Genomic DNA, 7,061 nt, shown 5'->3' with positions numbered 1-7,061 from the left:
AATTGACCTGGCACAAGCTTACCAACAGCTGCCAGTAACCCCACAATCAGCGGAAGCACAGACTATTGTCACACATAAAGGGGCGTTCAGAGTTAACACATTACAATTTGGAGTTTGTGTGGCCCCAGGGATTTTTCAAGGGCTCATGGAACGCCTGTTAAGAGGTCTGCCAGGGGTCTTGCCATTTTTTGATGACGTTTTGATTGCTGGAAAAGACCCACAGGAACTGGTTGCGCGTGTCCATGCAGTGTTGCTCAAGTTCAAGGAGGTGGGATTGCAACTAAAAAAGGAAAAATGCAGTTTTGGGGTGCCAACTGTGGATTTCTTGGGGTTTAAAATTGATGCATCAGGCATCCACCCCACAGATGCTAAGGTTAAGGCCATCATCGAGGCACCACAACCACAGAACAAGACGGAGTTGCAGTCATTCCTGGGACTTATTAACTTTTATCATTCGTTCTTACCCTAGAAAGCTTCGGTAGCTGAACCATTACATAGACTGTTGCAGAAAAAGAATGTGTGGCGATGGGGGCAGGAGCAGCAGAAGGCTTTTGACTCCTTGCGAGGAATGCTGAGTAGCAAGAGCGTCCTTGCTCATTATGATGAGTCGAAGCCGCTGGTCCTGGCATGTGATGCCTCTCAATACGGTCTGGGGGCTGTGCTGAGTCATAGGGAACCGGATGGGTCGGAAAAGCCCATCTCTTTTTATTCCCGTACGTTGTCGGCCACGGAGCACAACTATGCTCAAATTGACAAAGAGGCACTTGCAATTGTGGCAGGAATCAAAAAGTTCCATGATTATGTGTACGGTCGCCATTTCTCCATTGAAACGGACCACAAACCACAGTTAGGGTTGTTCAACCTGAACAAACAAACGCCACAAATTCTCTCCCCCAGAATGTTGCGTTGGTCTATATTCCTGAACGGGTTCCAGTACACCTTGACCCATGTGCCGGGGAAGCGGTTGTGCCACGCTGATGCGCTGAGTCGATTGCCCCTTCCTGGCGGGAGCAATGAGGATCCTGCTCCAGCGGAGCACATAATGATGCTGGAAACACTTCCGGGGGCTCCTGTAACGGCTACTGATATAGCTGAGAAAACGAGGAAAGATGCTGTTCTCTCCCGTGTGCTCACTTGGGTGGGGAGGGGGTGGCCAGGTGGTCCGCATGAAGAGAAATTCAGGCCTTATGCGACAAGGCAGCACCAGTTGTCCATGCATAAGGGTTGTCTCCTGTGGGGAGATATGGTGATCATCCCAGCACCACTGAGAAACAGGGTTCTTGAGACGCTTCACATGGGACACCCGGGAATGGTCAGGATGAAGTCGTTAGCCCGATGTTATGTGTGGTGGCCTGGAATGGACCAGAACATAGAACAATGGGTACGAACATGCAAGGCATGCCAAGAGGTGCGGCCAGAAGTGGCCAGAGCACCAGTTCACTGGTGGGAGCAGTCCAGATCTCCCTGGAGCCGGCTGCACTTAGATTTTGCTGGGCCATTCCAGGGGAAGGTCTTTTTGGTTATCGTCGATGCATATTCCAAATGGTTAGAAGTGGCGATGGTCCCTAGCATGGCATCAGCTGCCGTAATCAAGGTGTTGAGGCAGCTGTTTGCAACCCACGGGTTACCTGAGACCATTGTATCAGATAATGGGGCAGCTTTTGTATCCCAAGAATTCAGGGCATTCTTGGCTGATAACTTCATAAGAGGGGTCACATCCGCGCCCTTTCACCCATCCTCCAATGGGCAGGCAGAGCGCATGGTAAGAACAGCCAAATAATCCATTGCGCGCTTAATGGAGGGTAACTGGTCAGCTCGCATCGCGCGAATGTTATTTTTGCAGCATGCGACGCCGTGTACTGCAACGGGCAAGTCGCCAGCTGAGCTGCTCTTGGGTAGAAGACTGGTAACGGTGCTGGATTATGTCCACCCGGATAAAATGCCAAACCGTAATGCAAGAGCAACCCCCCAGGCTGAGACTGACACAACAAGGTATCTCGCCCCTGAAGATCTGGTCTGGGTGAGGAACTATTCACGAGGTTCGCGGTGGGTGGCTGGTGTGGTCACCCGGGCTAGTGGACCTGTGTCCTATTATGTGACCTTGGAAAATGGGCAAGTTTGGAAGAGACATATAGATCAGCTGAGGCGCCGGGCGCTCAGCAGAGAGGAGTCTGATAATTCATCCCTGGCTAACGACGCAGAGCTACAAGGCCAGGGTGAAAATGGCCCAGAGGCGCAGTCACCAGGGGCCTCAGCAAATGAACCAGGGTCTGCTGGTCCTCAGGATGACGAGGTACAGGTAGGGGACCCTGAGATGTCTGGGACTCCATCTGTTCCTGACGAAACCCCTATAGCAGCCCCCCTACCACAGGTGACACCCAATCCAGAACCGGCAACACCTGTTGTCAGGAGATCAAGTAGAAGTTGTAGGACCCCACAGTACCTGAGAGATTACGTCTGCTGTGCTCACTAGGGGGGGAGGGGTGTTGTGTACTGAGTCAAAGGATTTTATATCTGTATTATTATTGTCTGTATTGCATTAGGGTAAAGTAACTGCCTTTTGGTTCCAGAGGGTACAGCTACTATTGGTTAATTTAAGCTGCTGTATTTGGATCCTCTGTCTTATTGGTTTCCTCCAAAAGGCAGGACTGTGATTGCCTGATATTGTTCCCTCCAAAATGTATCCTTTCTAGCTTGTTCCCTGTCCCTATAAATGTAGCTCTCCCCTCCTCAAGTCTCAGTCTTGTTTGCTTTAATAAAGAAGTGTTACTAGAGAACTGTCTCCAGCATATTATGTCAAGAGAGCTGAAATCACAAACCCCACATCACAACAGTACTCGTTTCTTTAACAGGGTTGCAAAGAATTTCCCTTATTAATATGTTATTGCGTGAGCAGTTTGTGTCTTTTTGCATTTATTGTTTAAACTTCTCTGGTTTAAATCGTTTCACCGGTGGTATTTCATATTGTCGAGCAGCTTTGAGACTTTTCCTTTTGCATAAAGTGATTAATTAACACAATTAAATAATCACAATATACTATTTTTATTGCACTGTGGGACAGGGTTTGGAACGTTCTCCTCAGGTGACGAGGTGTTTTGGATCAGATAGGCTGCCATCAGTATTGGGTTAAGAAGATCTAGCTCTGTAGCCAGAATCTGGTGTCTTGCATCATTTGATGCTGTGTTTCATTCATGGGAGAAAAGGTGGAGTGTTATTCACGAAGAAGCCTCCAGAGCTGTTTGTTACTTCACAAACGTTGCATGTGCTTTTACTGACCTGCTTCCTCAAAGTGAGGTCATTTCATAGCCAAATAGCACACTGAACAAGCTGCATTTTCAGGGAAAAATTAGCTGGTGTTGATGCTGTCATTCCCACCCCACAACATCCTTGCACAGGCCATTTCCCCCCTGTAGCACCATCAGGACAGGCTTTTGGGGAACGTGTGTCCAGGGCTCCACTCAGCAGAATGAACACAAGGTCCCCCAAACGCAGCGAAGCCACGTTACCATCTAAAGAGCTCTTCCCTCAAGTAAAAGAGCTGAGTCCAGAGTCTAAGATTAAGTGTACCTCTGCATCTCTCCACTCCAGCAAGCCTTGCACCTGATCTGGGAGCCTAGCAGGAGTGTTGGGAAGGAACAGTCAATTGTAGAAGTGATACAAGAGGGAGGCAGAATTAATAAAAGCCGCTTCCATCTGCCTTGTTGTCTCCTAACGCACAGCTAATTTTTCCAGTAGTTTCAGGATTTCTTCAGTAGGTTCCCCAAGGCCTAGTGGTGTCGATTTGCTGCCTCCCCAGATTCCCTCCGCCACCCCAACATTAGGCCTGCCTCAGCAAGGTAGAATCTTTTTCTGAGCCCAGGTGTAACTTCAACAAGCACAAACCTGCAGACTCCAGAATAATCAGGAAGGAGGCTACGATGTGACAATTAATGCCACTGTTTCCCCCTTGTTTTTTGTTTTGACGGCTGTTCAGCAGTATTACACTTGCCTTGATTGTACGGGTTTGAATGACAGGCAGGTATTTGCAGAAACACACCTCGGTGTATGGAAAGATTGTGGGTGAGGACCTGGAACAATTCTGAAAGTAGAAGTCGCATGGACCTCTGCAGCGCTCACAAGAAATACCGTACTTTGAAGGTGCAAGCTTATACTTGCCTGCTCAGAAATACAACCTGGTGAGACGTACTTCCCAGAGACTTGTATTGAGTTTACAACCTCAGCCACAACAAATATGGAACAGGGCAGCTATTGGCATGCAAAATAGGGAGTGGCTCTATCCTGGCTGGTACTCTTCTACCCTGTAAAAAAAATAAAAATTGAGCACACTTGCTCTTTACTAAATGCATGGTGGCAATCTATTCAGTTCATTGCAATCATTCTGTATTTTCCAGGAATGGTTGCTGCTGGCATTTTTTATTAGCTTGCTCTCCTGCATTCAATAGCCAGCTGTTATAAAGGTATTTAGCAGGTGAGGTGAGGGACTTGATTGGTGATCTCAGCGTACCCAAGGACAGCTGAAACGGATTGTTTATATTTATTTAAAGAATGTACAAACCATGCTTCATTAAAACATTGTGGTAGTGTACAAAGAGGAAATAAACAAAATCCAAAGCATAAAAACACTGTTGCATGCCACCTTAATCTCTGAGCAGTGCAAGACTCCAGGGGTTCCAGGCGCTTACCCCGGGTTCGTGTTTCCTTTTGGCAATGAGGCACAGAGAAGACTGTGGTGTCTTTATACTATATGGTTTATTTACATGCATAGACAACCTGAGTCTGTGATGGAGGGTTTCATAGCATCAACACCCCAAAGGTTCCTGTTTCTGCCGTAGCTGCAGCTTTGGATTCAAACAGAAATCAAATATTGTTCTTTGACCCTCTCTCAAACTTTCTGCTTTACTTCTAGGTCACATCTCTGCTACCTCTGCAATCTCTGGCTTTATCTCCACCTATTTGCTGTCTCCCACAGAGACCCTTAATGGTTCATCACCCAGACTATCACCTCACCAGGAAACTAGCTTGGCTTGATTAGATTTTAGCACTTGCTGGATCCAGGGATTAGAGGGGCCTGGCACTCACAAACTCATAACAATACACTAAATCCATCTGTACAGCCAAGAGGAACAATGTACAACATTGCTACTCAGAAAAAGTCTGGTTGATTAAAAATAAATTAAAAATTGAATTGTTGGTGCTATCCTAAATTCCAGAGCGAGCTTGTCCCAAAGTAGTTTGTTAAGGTTTGCTAGGAACTGTAACTCTGTGAAGGGTAGACTACAGAGCCCAGAATCCTGAGTGCTCTGGAAGTGTTTAAAAAGTATTGCTTGTACTCCGCTTCTCATCCTAGCCCACCTCTCAGTGTTATGAAAATGTTGTTGTTCAGTTGTTTAGTCGTGTCCGACTCTTCGTGACCCCATGGAGCAGAGCATGCCAGGCACTTCTGTCTTCCACTGCCTCCCGCAGTTTGGTCAAACTCCTGCTGGTAGCTTCGTGAACACTATTCAACCATCTCGTCCTCTGTTGTCCCCTTCTCCTCGTGCCCTTCATCTTTCCCAAGTCTTGGAGCCTCAGCTTCACGATCTGTCCTTCCAGTGAGCACTCAGGACTGATTTCCTTAAGAATGGATGCGTTTGATCTTCTTGCAGTCCATGGGACTCTCAAGAGTCTCCTCCAGCACCATAATTCAACAGCATCAATTCTTCAGCGATCAGCCTTCTTTGTGGTCCAGCTTTCACTTCCATACATCACTACTGGGAAAACCATAGCTTTTACTATACAGACCTTTGTTGGCAAAGTGATATCTCTACTTTATTTTATGAAAATAAAACAGCCCTATTTACGCCACCTGTGGCATATGCCATTATTGGAGAGTACCTGGCATACTAATAAGTTGTACATGAAATGTGTGGAGGTGCCAAAGCACATGATTTTGTATGCTGAACGTCCAAGGAAAAATATGATCTCCAGTTAAGGCAGGGGTGGGATCCTCAGCCCCTACCCACGTGCCTCTTTCCAGACCTTGGGACTTTCCCCAAGCCACATCCTTCACTGGCCCTGCTCTTCACACTCCTTGAGGATTTTTGCAAGGCTGAAAGATGTCCTTGAATTGTGCCAGGATGAAGAGATATGGTGTGCTTATCGGAAGTTTGGAACCACTGACTTTTGTAGGGCTGTCATCTAGTCTACTACACAAGTAGTCATGTCTGTTGCTCTGCTCACTTTTGCTTAGAATCATAGAATTGGAACAGACCACAAGGGCCATCAAGTCCAACACCCTGCCAAGCAGGAAACACCATCAGAGCACTCCTGACATATGGTTGTCAAGCCTCTGCTTAAAGACCTCCAAAGAAGGAGACTCCACCACACTCCTTGGCAGCAAATTCCACTGTCGAACAGCTCTTACTGTCAGGAAGTTCTTCCTAATGTTTAGGTGGAATCTTCTTTCTTGTAGTTTGGATCCATTGCTCCGTGTCCGCTTCTCTGGAGCAGCAGAAAACAACCTTTCTCCTTCCTCTATGTGACATCCTTTTATATATTTGAACATGGCTATCATATCACCCCTTAACCTCCTCTTCTCCAGGCTAAAGATGCCCAGCTCCCTTAGCCATTCCTCATAAGGCATCGTTTCCAGGCCTTTGACCATTTTGGTTGCCTCCTCTGGACATGTTCCAGTTTGTTAGTGTCCTTCTTGAACTGTGGTGCCCAGAACTGGACACAGTACTCCAGGTGAGGTCTGACCAGAGCAGAATACAGTGGCACTATTACTTCCCTTAATTTAGATGCTATACTCCTATTGAGGCAGCCCAGAATTGCATTGGCTTTTATAGCTGCCGCGTCACACTGTTGGCTCATGTCAAGTTTGTGGTCAACCAAGACTCCTAGATCCTTTTCACATGTACTGCTCTCAAGCCAGGTGTCACCCATCTTGTATTGTGCCTCTCATTTTTTTGCCCAAGTGCAATACTTTACATTTCTCCCTGTTAAAATTCATCTTGTTTGTTTTGGCCCAGTTCTCTAATCTTCTTAACCCACCACTGGAATGTGGCCCTCAAATGGGAAAA

This window comes from Podarcis gaigeae (genome assembly GCF_964106915.1).
Source record: "Podarcis gaigeae genome assembly, chromosome: 14".
Taxonomy (NCBI): domain Eukaryota; kingdom Metazoa; phylum Chordata; class Lepidosauria; order Squamata; family Lacertidae; genus Podarcis; species Podarcis gaigeae.
Note: the sequence above shows the minus strand (reverse complement) of the source record.